Here is an 18807-nt window from a genome sequence, read left to right as displayed (position 1 = left end):
TCCCTGAGTACACTGGATCTTGAAATCTGGCAGATCACGTTTCTGACCATGTAAGGACCAGACACTGGACCTTGTTGAATACAAGCAGGTAATTCTACTTTATGCGGCCTTTATTTGGTTAATCTCTAGGAAATCCCTGGGAGATACCCTAACTCAACACAGCCTCCCTTTATTCAAACCTCTCTCTCCCCCAATAATAGTCAGTGGTAACAGAGGAAAACTAGCAGAGGATAAAGATAATATCATAAATCCTAAAAGGATCTTTGAATATCATAATAGGCATCATAGATGCAATCTCTCTTTTAACTCTATGAAGGTGCATATGTGTTTTAAATTCCTGTTATGGCTGCCCTATCACAAAAGATTTCATCTTTAGCTGCACATTAATATCACTTGGGGAACTTTAAAAAAAAAAAACCTAACCCCCAGGTAGCACCTTGGACCAAGTACATCATAATATCTGACCCTCAGATATTGAGGTCTCAACACATTCTAAAGCGATTCCAGTGCAGCAGTGGTTGATAATCACTGCTCTATCTGATCTTCTTTCTCTGGTTTAAGTTCCCATGATTGTTGTTTCTCTTTCCTGTGGCTGGTTCTCCTAAGGTGTCTTGTGATCTCTGAAAATGGTCTTATCTGTAGTTCAGCTTCCCTTTCAGGTGTTTGGCTCTTTTAGTTTATGAAGTCTATCTGAGGGTAGAACACTCAAACTACAACTGGCTCTTTTACTACTCAGTTTTCAGTGATTCTGGTAGAAGGGCCAGATTAACCTTATATAGAGGTGTTTCTGTCCTTTTATTTTGGGCTTTTCCCCCCCCCCCCAGTTTTTCTCTAGCATTGCCAGCTGCCTAGCTCCTTGTCTTTTGTATCCAACCTACAAGTCCACCTTGAGATAAACACTAATGCTACAGCTTATCTTGGTGGAGAGGGATGTGTCATATGCGATGGCAGAGGGACAGGAAATGTGCTTGAGCTGGCAGATAGACTATCTCCTTGGTGGTACCCTAATTTATCATACTACAGTTGTTTCAGCTCCCTCCCACTCCAGGCATCCACCATGGAATTTCTGTGGCTTTGCTCCTGTCAGGTTTTAAAAATCATACTCTTCCAAAAGTTTATTGAGCTCACATTCTTCTATTTGATCAAAATTTGTCTCCTTTCAGTCTGTCAGGAAGAACTCACTTTTGATCTTCTGAAACTTTCCTTATTTCTGAGTATGGTTCTACATTTGTGCAATTAAAAACATATATATATGCAGTTCTAGGGTGCAATGTGAGGGAAGATTTTAGTGTGTGGTCACTATGCCTTTTTGTCCAGTGCTGTGGTATATTACATTACATACACTTGATACTGTATCTATACAAACACCACATTTCTCATTCATACTCAGAGATGGCACTGCTGATTATAATATACTTGATAAGAAAATTTAACACGTTTCTAGTAGTACATGAACTACAAATCAATCAGTTAAACATCTACTGAGTACTTTCTATTATATGTTTGGAACTAAGCTAGAAGCTGTGGATATAAAGATCAATAGAGGATCTTTCCCTCTCACAAAGCTCAACATCTGGCTAAGATGCCAGTCAGATAAAAATATAGAGTATATCTCTATATAGATATATAATATAATGAGTGCTAGAAAAGAAGTACATCAGGAAGTTTTTCTGAAGATAAGAAAAAGATTAAATTAAATAATATGACCTACGCCTTTGAAGAATCAAGATTCAATACTTGCCTTTGCTTTTGTGTTCATTGTCAGTTTCCTCTGTGTTCCTCATCTGAGTTCAGGGACTCTCTCACTGGGAGGATAGTGGTGCTTTGGTTAAGGGTTTGTGTTTGAGTCTCTTGGCTTCTTATGGTATGGTTATCTGAGCACACAAGGCCTTTGCGCTGGTTTTTCGTTCTTTACACATCTGCTGTTGACTTCATCTCTTTGTCTTGTGAGCTGTGTGAAATCTTGCTTAAAATATGTCGCTCTATCTTAGCTCAGTGTCAGACTACCCTGCCTGTTGCCTTTGTTTTGCTGGAGACAAATCTGTGTGGCAGGTGCGTTTCTGAAGCAACTTTATTATATTTTTTTCTGCCTGGGTTCACTATATTTGATTTTACAAACCATTCTGTTACTGGTATTCTTCATAAACACTTGGTCCAAAATAGCCTGAGTAAAGAATCCTAATTAGATAGAGCTAAAATGGGTTTTCCTGAGCCAGATCTTATTGAAGAAACCTGTTTGTGTTTTCTCATCTGTGGCATAGATTTCTAATGCTTCTATTGTTTATGAGAAGAAAAATACATTTTAAAAGATCGCTACAATTTAATTATATGAAAGCATTAAGCTGAAGTTCCCTTTTATATCTTTTAGATAATTTAGGGTATTCATTAGATAGTAAGATGGAAATTCTTCACGTAACATCATTGTAGATTGATGTGTTTTTAATGACATTTTACATCTTTCTAAAAATTGTATTTGATAATCTATAATACTTCTGAGATTATTTTCTGCATATTTTTGCACAAATATTTTAATATTCCTCCATTTTCCTGTTATATCATTTTTTTTGCTTTCAATAGACTGCATTAAAGGTAATAAACCCTTAAGGTAATAAAACGTATTGAATTAATTAGGAAGTACTGATAAAACTGAGAGATGGTTGAGGTATTGTGAATTGAAATTTATCCACATAGTTTAATTCCAGGTTCAGCTTTTGCCCGAGTATTTCAGACAGTCGATATTTTTGTTATGTAGCTGACTCCAGATGTATAACTGGGTAGCTTTCAGAGTTGAGTTACTTAGCGATGAATAAGAAGACAATATCTTTTAAATAAAACAAGCTTTAAATACTTCGGAGAAAAATTCACTATATTTAAAACATAATTTTGTTGTATCCTAATGGGAAAGTCTTATTTTAAAAAAGTTTGATTTTACTCTTTTTAAAGTTACTCCTCAGTTTTAAAATATTAGGTGCTATAATAATATGTAATTAAGATTAATAGTCTTCTCATTTCAAAAGTAGAGGAATTAAAGTTCTTTTATAAATGTACTTCTCATTTGAAACCACAGTCATTTGGAGAATTCATACGATATCAGCTTTGTCAATTAACAAAAAATTTAGGGAATCAATTCAAATAAGAAAATATAATATTCAATTCCACTGGGATTTCAGAGTTAAGAGATAGTGGTAGAAAAGAGCTGTTGTTAAGAAAATGTTCCTGCATAAGTAGATTATCCACATTTCTCCATGTTAATCTATCCCATGTATTCATTGGATTTTATATTACTTCCTTTCCCCTATCCAACCAGGTTTTATTCTCTATAGCTCATGAGAAAGTTTAGAAAGAAAAGCATACTTTCTCATGGTATGTTTTCTAACAAGTAAGGCTTTAGAGGCTAAAGAAATATTTCTGGGATGTAGGTTTAATTATTCAGCATTTGCTAGTGCACTTATTTGTTTATTTTGGCTCTCCATTAGTGAAGGATTATAATTTTGTGATTTATGGCACCTTCTTACCTTTTAATAAAAAAAGGTGAATTTACTGCATGAACTAAGTTCGTGTATGGAATCTACACATGTCAAACACCTTGACTCTATTCATGTAATTAGAACCTCAAATAGTATTAGTTAAGTTCTATCAACTGACACTGATTGAAACTATCATAGATTTATCATGTGTCATTCCCCCCACCCCGAGTTTTTTAATTTGAAGAAGGACAGATGTCGAGATCCAAACTGAGTGGTGCCACTTCCCACTTGATTCTATGTTCATGGCACAAAATATGCAAGTGAAAGCTCTTATATGGTTGGACAACAGGAATCCATTTAAATGGAAGGATTTTAAGGGTCAGTTAGCTGAGAATTTCTATCATGATAACTTATGGAGAAGTTTGTTTCGTATTAAAGGATTTCTGTGTGGTATTCCAGTTTAACGTATTCACACATTTTCTGGCACGTTAGAAACACTCAACATTTGTTGAATTAATGAACTATGGTGTATATTATAATCAAAACTTAATTATTAACAACGATAAAAGAGAGGGGACATCGTGCAAATAGTGCACTATCAAATAATATAATCAGTTTTGGTACTTGTAATACATTTTTATTCTCCAAGTTATATCTGCCCTTCTGAGTACTTTTTCCACTTCAGTTTGTATATCAAAGCCACATGGAAAAGACTAACTTCTAGCTACAGCTGTGGAACTGCCTGGTTAACCATTATGGCTTTCACATATACACTGACCTATTTCCCATGTTACAAAGCTATTGCCATCACTAGTCAAGCTGATTCAAATTATTAGCTGAAATCTCTTTAACTCCTTCATATCTTTTGTTTTCAATTGTAAATTGTCAAGTACCATTCTTGAAGGGGAAGAAGGAATAAGATGTCTTTATTTCCATTCTTTATGATGTATTTAGGTCCAGCCAACCCCACTTATCTAACCACCTACCAGAACATCACTAACTCCTTGCCTTCATTTTCCATACATTTATAATATATTGTGCATAATTTTGTGAACTGATACTTTCCACCATTTACTATATGCAAGATACCGTGACTCACATATTAAATACATTTTTAAAAATCTTATGGAAACCCAGTAGAACTCTATTGTTATTCCCATTTAGCAAGGATAAGTAGCTTGCTAGTAAATAACAAAGCCACACTATATCTTTCATTTAGCAAATAGTTACTAAACACTTACTATGTTCAAAATACTTTGCTTGGTGCTAAAGAAAATTGTGAGCTACTAGATACTAAAGATCTACTTGTTTAATGTTTCTTTGTCTGTTTCGCAAACTGAAATGTAAGAGCCTTTAGTATAGTAATTTTGTCTTTTTTTTACCTCTAAATATTCAGCACCTAGGACCATGCTTGGCATACATTAGTGCTCATCAAATAGTTACTGAATGAATGAATGAATGAAAGAAATATGTTTTCTTGGAGTGGTGATAAGTGAATCAGGGGCATAGAGGCAGACATCATGTGCAGAAGCCATTCCTTCCCCAGGAATGCCAGCCCAATCCTGAAAGAAGAGAGAATAATTACTTTACAATCTCCTTTCCATGCTCATTATCTAATTTCATCACTTGGGTTTTTCAGAAAGACTAGATTAACTTGAGATTCCTTCAAATTTTCCTAAAATGCTAGAGGTGGAAGGCAAAAATCTCACAATGAGAGGGTTTCGCAACTGCATAACATTTGGGAATTACTGCACTATGGTCTCTAAGAAGCTTTTACTTCATGTAAGGAAACCACACAGGAGTGGGTCTCCAGGGAAGATGGCAGGTGCAGGTTGGCTAAAATCATGGAACTTCTGTTAAGTTTCTATGCTCATCTGGACTCATGTAATGTTACATTCTTCAAGATAATGACACATTGAAATGTCTTTGATTTGAAAAATAAAATGTCAAAAACAAAAGTTGCCAAGAAATTCAGACTGAGACATTTTATCATGTGAAAATGGCCTTTGCAGAATCCCTGGATACTCATATCCTGAGAGGCCTTTTCTTGAAAAGTTGACAGCCTGTTAGTGCCTGTTGGGGTGCTTTCCCCCAGCATGAACCCATTCTCAAGATTGAACTCTTCCTAAGTATGTTTTTAAAAGTGAACACACTTAGCTAAATATAAATTGTGCGTAACATCAATTATGTGAAGGAAGTGAGTAATCTAAACGCCTAGGATCGTTCTACATAAAAACAAAATTATTAAGGAGGGATTAATAGGTATGAAGTCATAGTGGGCAAGTTGAAAAAGCAGAAAGTTACCAAGCTGAAATATTTATTCCTCAAATTTCAGAAATATGTACACAAAAACATTTTATATGGGTAAATTTGTACAAATATTTAAATTACCGTGGAGAAATACTTATGTTAACTTCATACACCACAGAGACAGTGATAATTAGTATGAAAAGCAATCTAGAATGAGACATGAACTCTAACATCGAAGCCTTCCACTATTTGTCCATTTCTCTGTATAATGACGTTAAGAATGCTGAATCTCCCTGAGAGGCCGAAGTTGTTCCAGAATTAGTTCTGAGATTCTTTTTTTTAACAATGTGATCTATGAATTGCAGTAGTATGTAAATAACTTGTTTTCTTAATATGTTTGTAGCTTTCTATTATATATTTCAGTATCAACTCTTATCTAAATTATAGGTTGTAACCCCCCCCAGAAGTCAGATTTATATCTCATGTCTATCACATAATAAAGACTTGATAAATATTTTTCAGGTGAATAAATAAGATACTTCAATCTTTTCTGGTCTTTCTGAGTGCAGTGTCAACTCTTGCATAATGTAATATTATGAGTTTTTACGTATTGTAAGCTTGTGATAGATATCTGTCATATGCATTTGTTTCGGATTAATAGAGCTCAAAGGTAACATAATCAGAGTATGGTCATGGTATGAATGTATTATAGAAGACAGGATTTTTTTAAAAAGTGGGCTCGGATTATAACCATAATCCAAGAGCCTCAGTATCCACAATTATGAGCAAAAATAAAGAGGTCTCTCATGGAAAGAGAAAGCGGAAGTAAAGTGAACTTTGTAGGCAGGCAGAAGAGGCAGTAATCTGGATGAGATTTGGGGCAGAGCCTTCCTGCACCTCAAATACTTCCCTTTTAATATTTAATATTGTCACTTAGATTTTTGTAATTCCCTCACATATAGCATTTATCTTATGTTACTATGTACAACCTGGGAGGTTGAGTCACATTTTCAAATCTTTTTGGAACAGCCCTAGGATATTTATTTGTAGCATATCCTAAGGTGCTTACTTGGTTTACCTTCTTTCCTCTGTAATCAATGGAAGGAGTTTGAAGAAAGATTTGGAGGCCTCCTTTTACCTTCTCCTCTAAAAACTACACTCCTAGAAGTGAGGGAGAAGAGTTGCATTTAGTACTCGCAAGTGAGACAGAAGAGTTTGTCACAAACCTTCATCTTGCCTGAAATGTGTCTGGGTTTAAATTAAAACTCTTTTAAAAGAGATTATTGAGGAAATTTTTTTAAAAGTCTGGGTAGGTGTATTTCTTCTATTGTTCTATTCTATGAAACATACCAGGAACTAGTATATGTCAGCAGTAGCAAGATCGGGGTACTAGAGGATTGGGGATGGCACCAGCGAGTGGCACCAGGGACTGTTGTGGTTTCCCAGGGCGAGTGTCTGGGGCTGGATGTGTGAGTATCCGCAAAGATGAGCTCAAAGGAGTTCAGGTGATAGTTTCATAGTCAGCTTGGGCTGAGTGCAGATGTGCACAGTAGAGGCTTGGAGCTGGGTTGGATGTAGAAGAGCAGAACGCACTGAAGGTGGGTTGCAGCAGGGGCACCAGTCACAGCTTGATGGACAAGGCTTTACAGGAGGAACCTACGACTGTGAGGTGCTGTATCTCATTTTATTTTTCCAAATGAATTGCCTGTAAATTTGGTGATAAGGGTGGGGCCGTTGAATTTCTCCTCACTGAAGTGTACACTCCTAGTGAAAGTGGAGCTATAACCTATTCTATTAGCTAATGGCGTATAAAATGCAAAGATGGGGAAAGTGGATAGGTGCTTGAGACCTAAACACTGTAGATTCCCAACAAGCAATTTAAGCTTTGAAAATAAGAGTTCTACAAGTTACCTTCTTTAAAATTTGAATAAATAGAGGGTTATTAGTCAGTTTGGATATGTTTAAACTGACACACACACAATCACACACACACACACACACACACACACACACACACACACAAGCACATACACACAGCTCTTTAGAACCTAGATAAAACAACCCAAGACTTGAGAATCTGTATTTCCAGCTAGACAAGCAACTCCCTGAATCAATCCCTTAATCATGTCATTTCTCAGATTAACCCAAATTCTAAAATTATCTTCCTGTAGCTTCACTGTAAACTTCCTTTTGAGAATTTAGATTTCCTAAAGGAAAGAAGGTTAAGTTAGCTCCCTATCCACCTTCTTTTCCACTTCTCTTCCTACTTCCACTTTCTGGTATCTCCTCTGACCTCTCACCCACATGTAGCTCTTGCTTTTGCTTGGGGAGATACCTTTTTTCTCTGAAAGTGGTCAGAGTCCTCTAACCTTGTCCTATGTGGTCCTCTCTTCAGCCCCAAAGTGGAAAGGATAATGAGCCTCCTGGAAAGTGTAGTTCTTCTAATTTGCCAATACTTCCGACTGATTAAAACCTTGACCACTTTACATAACATTTATACGTTATAAGCTACTGGCCACTATTCTATGGTGAACAGCAGCGGAACTGACCAATAAAAACATGGACTGTTCACTGTACCTGGCCAAGGAAACAACTCCTAAAGGTTCAAGGAAACCGTCACAAATGTAACTTAGGACAACACATTTGCCAAAGTGACCTGAGACTGGAGTAGGTTATTAGCTATCAATGGAGATTTGGGGTTTTAAATTCTTTAACACTGGGTTTTGGCTAATGACATATCTGTTGATGCTATATGAGATTTTATCCAAGGGTTACCCTTTTGTGCTAAAAATATAACCTGCTATTAAGTCATATCAAGAAGCTGATACTCAGCGGTACAAAATGCAACACTTATGTTTCATGACTCTGGGACTGTAAACTAGCACCTCTTTGGTAGTGACTGCATTTTGTCCTTACAACTGTTCAAAAACTGCTTTGGAAACATTCCTGTACCTCAAATTGCCCCCAGGCTCCCATTCCCATTGCTCCCGATTTATCCTTTTTTACCCAACAAAAATCTAGAAGTCTGTGTTACACATTAGCAAATCAGCAGTGTTTTAAGATGATTTACAGAGAGCTTAAGAGAAAACTGCACTTTTTAAACTCCATGACCAGAAACTCCCTTGAGCTTTAATTTAAAGTCCCCACTTCCTGAAATCTCATTGACATAAAACATCTAATACTTCAGTACTAAATTTTTTTTTTTGGAAGTGATTTTTAATAGGCTCACACACTGCTGCTAATCAATAAACTATTTTCATAGAAAAAACAGCATAGAGACTTTCTCTTAAGGACAGACATTCTTTCCTTAAGAATGTATAGATCTGTGACAATAGGTAGTCCAACAAGAAGTTCGAGGGCTGCTTTAAACAGATAGTATCTGCTGCTTTGACATGCAACAGTGAATGCAACATAAATAATATAATTCTTTCACAATCCTACTAGAATTTGCCAGGAAAGATTATCGGGGTGAATTCAACCTTACAAAAACATTTGTGATTGTACAACTAACGGTAGAGATCGATGATTTTTGCTGGCAGTGAACTGGCAAAGTTGCTGAAACCTTTGTAAGTATCATCTGGTACTTAAACAATGCACACATGGATTTTATTTATGATGCTTTTCAATAACCCTGAACTTTGGGATCAGTTGGTTGTAGTGTAAAAGGCAGTAGTAGACCACCCAAGATGAAGTGAAAAATAAATCTTGGAAATATATGGCATGTACACATGCGTACACTGTTAAAGTTGGTAATACTTTTAAGTATTAGCTCTACACACAATACTGGGATTTAATAGCACCAAAATATTCTACGGAAATAGCCTTTGATCACTATTTTGCTAAATTGCATATTTAATTTTAAGAAGTCTTCTGTTGGTAATCTGAGTAGTTCTATTTATAGGAAGTATTTAAGTTACTGTATCTTCTTCGTAGAATTTAAATACTATAAGATTAATGGGAAAAAATGGTTGAGAAATTCAAGAAGTCACTCACACTGCTGCCAAATTTCAGGAAGCCTAATGCTGAAATATTCCAGGAAAATTTGTACCTTCGTTATCCTAGGGAATCTAAAGGAAATGAGATGACGATATTATCTATAAAGTATACACTCTCATTGCATTACATTCCCTCTCCTAAGAATGTTACTCAAAAACTAGATAAAACTATTTATACAGTTGAAGTTTTGCATACTATTTATTAACCAAAAAACAAAAAAACCCACAAAAAACCCAAACTAAACAAACACAGGGAGCAACACTTTTAAAACTCTGAAGAGTAGAAATAGCTTCCAAGTAAGAGTCTCCCGCCTCCAATCTAGCCTCTACCACTGATAGGTAAATATTACTTAAAATACAACAAGTTTCTGTCAATTTCCATCACAGTTATTCTTGAAATATGTAACAGTTTCTCTTAATTAGTGGAATATGTAATTTTTACCTGATATCCCAGGGCTGAGACATCTTGGTGACTGGTCTCAGGCCCCTGGAGCCCATAGACCCTGGAAGCAGATTAGCCTTTGTAGGACAAAGACAGGATAACGCCCGTGTGGAGCCACTGGGCCAGTGAAGTCTTGAGAAATCAGCCATGAAATACAGGAAAAGCGAGCTAAATGTGTGTGCCTGAAAGAGAATGAGATCCAAATCTACAGAAATGAGTCAGAGTACTGCTGATCAAACACGATCTGGGGATTGAGCTAAAATGCTAGTTCAGATTCAGTGGGTCTGGGGAGTGTCTTAGGTATCTGTAGTTTCATAAGCTCCCAGGTGATGCCAATGTTGGTAGCCCACACTTTCACCATGTGTTTTGAGTAGCTGGACTTAGTGAATGGTTGACCAAAGTAGACAAGTTAAATACAGATGGATAGCACATAAGACTGGGATCCCCAGAAGAATAAAAAGAGAAAGTAGATAGGAACCCAAGCATTCGCACTGTTAATAAAAGAGATGATACCGGTGTTCCTAGACGCTTTTACTTCCTTTGAAGATCCATGCACTTTCTTCCCTTGCCTTCCCAGCTCCCATTCTCTCTTGCATCACACTCTCACAACATTTGAGATTTCTCCTCCTTATGCTCTTAAAATTTCTTATTTTGGAGCAGTATCTTCCCATCCCTTAATGTTATGTTAAATATGTTAAGTCATCATGTGGTCAATAAAAGAAAGCTGAGCATACAAGGTAAGTGGTGTTGTATTCAGTGCAAGGCATTTAAACATAGCAGGACTGATCAGATACTGAGAAACACAGAGCCTGGAGGGATGTCCAGAGAGTAGACCTAAATTTGAGGTATAAAAGAAACTCTAGACTTGAGGACACGGGGAGGGGGAAGGGTAAGCTGGGACGAAGTGAGAGAGTGGCATGGACATATATACACTACCAAATGTAAAACAGATAGCTAGTGGGGAGCAGCCGCATAGCACAAGGAGATGAGCTCGGTGCTTTGTGACCACCTAGAGGGGTGGGATAGGGAGGGTGGGAGAGAGATGCAAGAGGGAGCGGATATGGGGATATATGTATGCATATAGCTGATTCACTTTGTTGTACAGCAGAAACTAACACAACATTGTAAAGCAATTATACTCCAATAAAGATGTTAAAAATAAACAATAAAATAAAATAATAAAAATAAAATACCTGTTTGCAATTTATAACTCCAAAAATAAAAAAAAAGTCTAGTTTAGTTTTCTCTGAAAATCATCTTCAGTTCTAACATGAATATATATACTGCCCACTGAGTTTTGAACTTAATGGTCTTTTCATTTAGGGACAGTATAAAACACTTTTTTACAGTCCTTATTCTTTTCCCCCTTCCAGCTTGTCTAATATATATAGTAGTCTTTTCTAGGGATCAGCCCAAATGTTCTCTTGAAGTTCATATGAATAGAATAATTCTACTTCAAAGCCTGCACTGTTATTTCATCTCTTTATGCTGCTTTTTATCAATTTCCAAGATAGAGTTGAAGGAGGACAGTGCTTCAAACAAAAAGCAACTCTTTAAGGAGAATTACCAAACAATTGAACCCAATCAGTGTCCACACTTTCGGAACTTTTATCGATTCCTATCAGACCTCGAGGCCCGTCAGATATTTCTGAGAACTTCCTGTTAGTGAGCCTCTGGACCACGTCACAGCTTGGTCTTATTTTTGCCTAACAGTTCCGCTGTGGCTTTGCCTCCCACAGTACATGTGGTTTACTTCTTATGTTCATCCTTAGCTTGGCAGGGTTTCGAGGTCTCATGTCTCTTTTCATCTCTACTTTCTAAAGGGAGTAATTTTGCACAGATTATTATCTTTGGAGGTGCGAATGATGGTAGTGCTCTTTTTCATGTGTTCTTTAGAGACTATGAGTAAATGCCTGTTCTTGTATTTTAAATTATATCTTACTACAAGAAATAAAATTTCTTCTATACAATGTATTTTCTAACACTGATTCTATTTTTGAAAGTTCTTTATCAGCACATGTGATTGCTCAGACCACATCTCAAGGAGTTTTCATATATAAAGGCAAACAATGCAGTATGGTTTATTTACTTGAGCGTATATAAAAAGAATTATTTTGTTTTCTGGAAGAGGGTTCATGAAATAATGTATAGAGAAATGTCTTCTTTCCAAGCTTGAAAATGCTAACTGTGGAAACCGTATATAAAAAAAATATATATATATACAAGTGATTACTTAGTACAGAACAATTGGGTTATTCACCTTTAGAATACATCTTTTGTGATGATGATGGCAGATAGACAGAAGCCCAAAAAATTGGGAATTAAAAGTTGACCTAGATGGAAACTAAGATAAATCTGTTGTATATTAATTTAATGAGGTTTTACAAGAGGATAAAAGTCAAACACATAAATTATTTATCTTTAATTGGGAATCCCCTAGAATATCTTTTGAGAATTCTTATTCAAAAAGGCAAGTAGAAAACTGCTCAAATGAATAGTATAAATGAGAGAAATTATTGTTATTGTTACAATTATTACATTAGAATGGAAGAGGGAGAAACTGTAAGTACAAGAAACCAAGATAAGAAGTGGAGGGATGAATGACTAGAGAGGGTGGCAGTAGACATAATCAAGAGCATTTTTTTATTCTTTCATTTAACAAGGAAGAGCGTAATTTTTTTTTATCATTGTCAGGACAGAAATAGAGAAAAGTGAATAAATGTCAGTGTTAGCAGTAAGTGTCATATATCAATGTTAATTATTACCCCAACTCTATGAATAAGCTATCATCTCTTTTATACTGATGAATAAAACTGAGGTATCATCTATTTTATAGATAGGAGCACTGAGGCCTAGGGAAGTATTGATTAAAAAAAAAAAAAAGTCCAAAGACACCCACCAAGTAAAGGAGAAGACCTGGCCTCTAAAGCCCCTTGATTGTCTATCTTGCCTTATGAAAAATGCGTTCCCTGCTTCCTTGGTCAACTCAGATCCTGTCCCCTCCTTCATCTTCTAAAGCTTTTGGATATCATAATCTTTCTTTGTTTCTGTACAGCTTGGTATCTTAAATAATATTTACATTAACTAATTATCTTTCTAGAAACACAAGTAATCAGGGATTGTACTTGGGTTAGAACTCTATTTCTATAGCTTTTGGTTGTGTGAATTGGGTAATTATAATAGTTATCTAACCACTCTGTGCCAGAGTTTCTTTATTGATTAAATAGGGATAAAATATAGGGTTTGTGGAGCTGTTGTGTTAATGATATAAAGCAATACAAATAAAGCACTTAGTAAAGAAAACAGTATGTTATAAACACTTAATATCATTATTGCTAGTACTACTGTATCTATGATGACTACTACTTTTAATATTAGTTATTTCTGATGCTGTAAAATATTCACCAGGTAATAAATTTAATCTGCTTCCTGAACCAAATACAGTAAAATTTCAACAAACATACACTTAGAATCAAAAGTAATGCAAAGAAAATGAGCAATGTTTCTGAAATTGGTAGATGCCAACAATGTAACATAGAGGTACCATCTTTAGTCAGTATCTAAATTCAAGTAGAATTTATTAAATCGTATGTGGAGATCTGTATTAATTTGTTGACATTTACCAGCAATTCAGATCATTGCATATAAAATATTTGAGGACTTAATAAAATTCATTCTTTTTTAGAAATTCAAAGGTGCAAACCCCCTAAAAATTGACATGCAGTAAACAAATCCTAAAGTGGAAAAGATGTTTGATTTTTGACACAAAACTGTCTAAAAAAGTGTAAGCCACTCTGGACTTAGTGATTAACAAAACAGTCAAAACATTAAGAACTGGGCTACACAAATAACGTGGATTTTAAAAAACTGTATTTACCTGAGATCTAATTCTTCAGTGAGGTTTACAAAGAGAGGATGGAAGTTGAATCTTCAAAATTACCCAAACTGTGATGACTTGAACACATTTATGAAAACTTTTGCTTAGGTACTGTATAAATAAACACTGTGTCTACAAGTATAATGTTTAGATTAAGGGAAATAAAATACATTCTTTTTGTTATAGGAGAAAAAACTTGACAATATAATATAACGGTGGGGTGGATTTGACGGATTCAAGATGTGACTTTTTTTTTAAACTTTTTCTTTTTTTGTTTGAAAAAAAAGGAGTCTTTTCCTGTCAAGTATGTGTGCTAACTTCACCTGCATCATTGTTTAACTGTGAAGTACTCCATCTAGGGCATCCACTGAACAAATACAGGCTTCCTATTTCAATGCTATCTTTGGTGAAGTCTTTTTTGTGAGGTTCCTTGCTAATTAGCTAGGCAATGTTGGACCCTGTGACCTAGCAGTCTAGTACTAGATGGGTAAGTTAATGCTGAAGGTAGGTGAAATATAAGAGAAAGAGAGGGGCCAACCTGATGAAGCTATCTTCTCTCAGCCATTCATCTGTGGAATTCCAAATTTCAGCTGACCTGTGGTCACTTGAACTAGCAAAGAGATTATGGCATAAAGATTAATTTGAAGGTGATCATGGGAACACAGGCCAGTGCTATGACTCCAGCTGAGTAAAGACAAAAGAGGTCAACGTTAAGAGGGAAGATAGGGAGAGGGAAGGGTGGGTAGGGAGTATAAAGAAGCAGAGTGAATGACACCATGTGCCAGTGATGAGAATATGAGCTACAAATAGAGGACAATAAGCCAAAATCCAGTAAAATCCAAACAAATTGCACCATTTTGACTCATAATAGTGGGACATTTTACTTTTATGAATTCCATGCTCTTTCCATTTGGAATACTTGTTCTCAAAATAAAAGCATTTTTTCATACCTTTCTTTCAATCCCCTTATTCCTTCTGCCCAGACTGACTTCTTTTACTTCATCTGGGCAAACCTGTCTTATATTTCATTTCATAGCTTGTGTCACTTCTTTTCTGAAGCTTTCCATGATCTCTCTCACCAAATTAATTCTTCCCTCCTCTTTGATCCCACAGCACTTTAAAAAAAAACCTGAAGTATATTTGATTTACAATATTGTGTTAGTTTCAGGTGTACAGCAAAGTGATTCAGTTTTACATATATATTTCAGATTCTTTTCCATTATTGGTTATCACAAGATGTTGAATGTAATTCTTTGTGTTATACAGAAAATCCTTGTTGCTTATCAATTTTATATATAGTAGTGTCTGTTAATTCCATACTCCTAATTTATCCCTCTTCCCCCCTCCATTTCCCCTTTGGTAACCATAAGTTTGTTTTTGAAGTCTGTGAGTCTGTTTCTGTTTTGTAAATAAATTCATTTGTGTTATTTTTAGATTCCACATATAAGTAGTATAATATTTGTCTTTTCTTGTTTGATTTACTTCACTTAGTATGATAACCTCTATGTCCATTCATGTTGCTGCAAATGACATTTCATTCTTTGTTATGGCTGAGTAATATTCCATTGTGTGTGTGTGTGTGTGTGTGTGTGTGTGTGTGTATGCCATATCTTCTTAAACCAATCGTCTGTTGACGGGCACGTGGGTTATTTCCATGTCTTGGCTATTGTAAATAGTGCTGCTATGAACATTGGGGTGCATGTACCTTTTCGAATTAGAGTTTTCATCTTTTCTGGATATATGCCCAGAAGTGGGATTACTGGATTATATAGTAACTCTATTTTTAGTTTTGTAAAGAACCTCCATACTGTTCTCCATAGTGGCTGCACCAATTTACATCCCACCAACAGTGTAGGAGGATTCCCTTTTCGCCATACACACTCCAGCATTTATTATTTGTAGACATTTTGATGATGGCCATTCTGACCCATGTGAGGTGATACCTCATTGTTGTTTTGATTTGTATTTCTCTAATAATTAGCGATGTTGAGCATCTTTTCATGTGCCTATTGACCATCTCTATGTCTTCTTTGGAGAAATATCTACTTAGGTCTTCTGCCCATTTTTTTTTTTTTTTTGCGATACGTGGGCCTCTCACTGTTGTGGCCTTTCCCGTTGCGGAGCACAGGCTCAGCAGCCATGGCTCACGGGCCCAGCCACTCCGTGGAATGTGGAATCTTCCCGGGCCGGGACACGAACCTGTGTCCCCTGCATCGGCAGGTGGACTCTCAACCACTGTGCCACCAGGGAAGCCCCTCTGCCCATTTTTTGATTGGGTTGTTTGTTCTTCCGATATTGAGTTCTATGAGCTGTTCGTATGTCTTGGCTATTAACCCCTTGTTAGTCACATTGTTTGCAAATATTTTCTTACATTCCATAGGTTTTTTCATTTTGTTGATGATTTCCTTTGCTGTGCAAAAGCTATTAAGTTTGATTAGGTCCCGCCTGTTTATTTTTGCTTTTAATTCTTTTGCCTTGGGAGACTGATCTAAGAAAATATTGCTATAATTTATATCAGAGAATGTTTTGCTTATGTTCTCTTCTAGGAGTTTTATGGTGTCATGTCTTATATTTAGGTCTTTAAACCATTTTGAGTTTATTTTTGTATACAGTGTGAGGGAGTGTTCTAAAAAAGGAAATAAAAGGTGTCCAAATTGGAAAGGAAGAGGTAAAACTGTCGTTATATGCAGATGACATGATACTCTATACAGAAAACCTTAAACACCACACACAAAAACTATTAGAATTAATAAATGAATTTAGCAAGGTAGCAGGATACAAGATTAATATACAGAAATCTGTTGCATTTCTTTACACTATTAATATGAGAAAGAAAAAGTAAAGCAACCCCATTTAAAATTCAGGTCAGAAAATTCCTAGGAATAAACCTAACCAAGGAGCTGAAAGACCTATACGCTGAGAACTATAAAACATTGATAATGGAAACCAACGATGATTCAAAGAAATGGAGAGATATCCCATGCTCTTGGACTGGAAGATTAATATTGTTAAAATGGCCATACTACCTTAAGAATCTATAGATTTAATGTGATCCCTATCAAATTACCCATTACATTTTTCATGGAACTGGAACAAATAATCCTAAAACTTATATGGAACCACAAAAGACCCAGAATTGCAAAAGCAATCCTGAGGAAAACAAACAAAGCCGGAGGCATAACCCTCTCAGACTTCAGACAACACTACAAAGCTACAGTAATCAGAACAGCATGGTACTGGCACAAAAACAGACATGCAGATCAATGGAACAGAATAGAGAGCCCAGGAATAAATCCACAAACCTATGATCAATTAATCTTCAAAAAAGGAGGCAAGAATATACAATGGAGAAGACAGTCTCTTCAGCAAATGGTGTTGGGAAAGCTGGCCAGCCCCAGAGCACTTTTATTATGAGTTTGCATTTGGCACCCATCACAGTGTAACCTGATTCTTTCCTGCAACAATATAAAGAGATCCTTCCCTGTGTCAGTCATCATGCTAGGCACTGAGGGCAGAGATAAATTAGATACAAACCCTGCCCTCAAGGAGCTCACAGTCTAGAAAAGGTGACAGGGCTGTAAACAAAGAAGTTAAACTCTTGTGATAAGTGTGGCAATAAAAATTATATACAAGGCACAGATTTAGTGCAGAGAAGATGGTTAGTTCAATGTAGGAATGGGAGGATCTGGAAAGCTTGGCCAGATAAGATGATGGTAAGTCAAATTACAATCTGTTTTATTTCATTGGGAGCTCTTGAGGACAAGGGTTATGCCACATTCATGTTAGCATCCTCATCACCTACCAGTGCCTAGCACATAGCAGATAGACAAGACCTATCAGTAGAATTTAATAGAAAGGGTAGGAATCTGGTTCTCAAGAACAAAACGTCTAACAGCCCAAGTAGGAGAGCTTTGGAGTTGGTGAGCATGTTCACATGCTGGGAGCATGGTGCATCCCAATTTCACAGACTCAGAATTTCCTCTGCTCGGGACCCTTCCTGATCTCTCCCTGTGTACTTCTTTATTATCAGCTGGGTCTTGGTGCTCCAGCTGGGTGTCAGGTCTGTGCTTCTGAGGTGGGAGACATTGGTCCACCAGAGACTTCCTGGCTCCAGGTAACATCAAATGGCGAAAGCTCTCAAAGAGATGTCCATCTCAATGCTAAGACCTAGCTCCACTCAACGACCAGAAAGTTACAGTGCTGGACGCCCTATGCCAAACAACTAGCAAGACAGGAACACAACCCCACCCATTGGCAGAGAGGCTGCCTAAAATCATAATAAGTTCACAGACACTCCAAAACACACAACCAGATGTGGTCCTGCCCATTAGAAAGACAAGATACAGCCTCATCCACGAGAAAACAGGCACCAGTCCCCTCCACCAGGAAGCCTACACAACCCACTGAACCAACCTTACCCTCTGGGGGCAGACACCAAAAACAAGAGGAACTATGAACCTGCAACCTGCGAAAAGGAGACCCCAAACACAGTAAGTGAAGCAAAATGAGAAACACACAGCAGATGAAGGAGCAAGGTAAAAACTCAGCAGACCAAACAAACGAAGAGGAAATAGGCAGTCTACCTGAAAAGGAATTCAGAGTAATGACAGTAAAGATGATCCAAAACCTTGGAAATAGAATGGAGAAAATACAGGAAATGTTTAGCAAGGACCTAGAAGAACTAAAGAGCAAAAAAACAATGATGAACAACACAATAAATGAAATTAAAAATTCTCTAGAAGGAAACAATAGCAGAATAACTGAGGCAGAAGAATG

Source organism: Delphinapterus leucas, chromosome 9, assembly GCF_059928025.1.
Source record: "Delphinapterus leucas isolate spDelLeu-1000000601 "Yukka" chromosome 9, BTC_Dleu_Yukka2, whole genome shotgun sequence".
NCBI classification, from domain to species: Eukaryota; Metazoa; Chordata; class Mammalia; order Artiodactyla; family Monodontidae; genus Delphinapterus; species Delphinapterus leucas.
Note: the sequence above shows the minus strand (reverse complement) of the source record.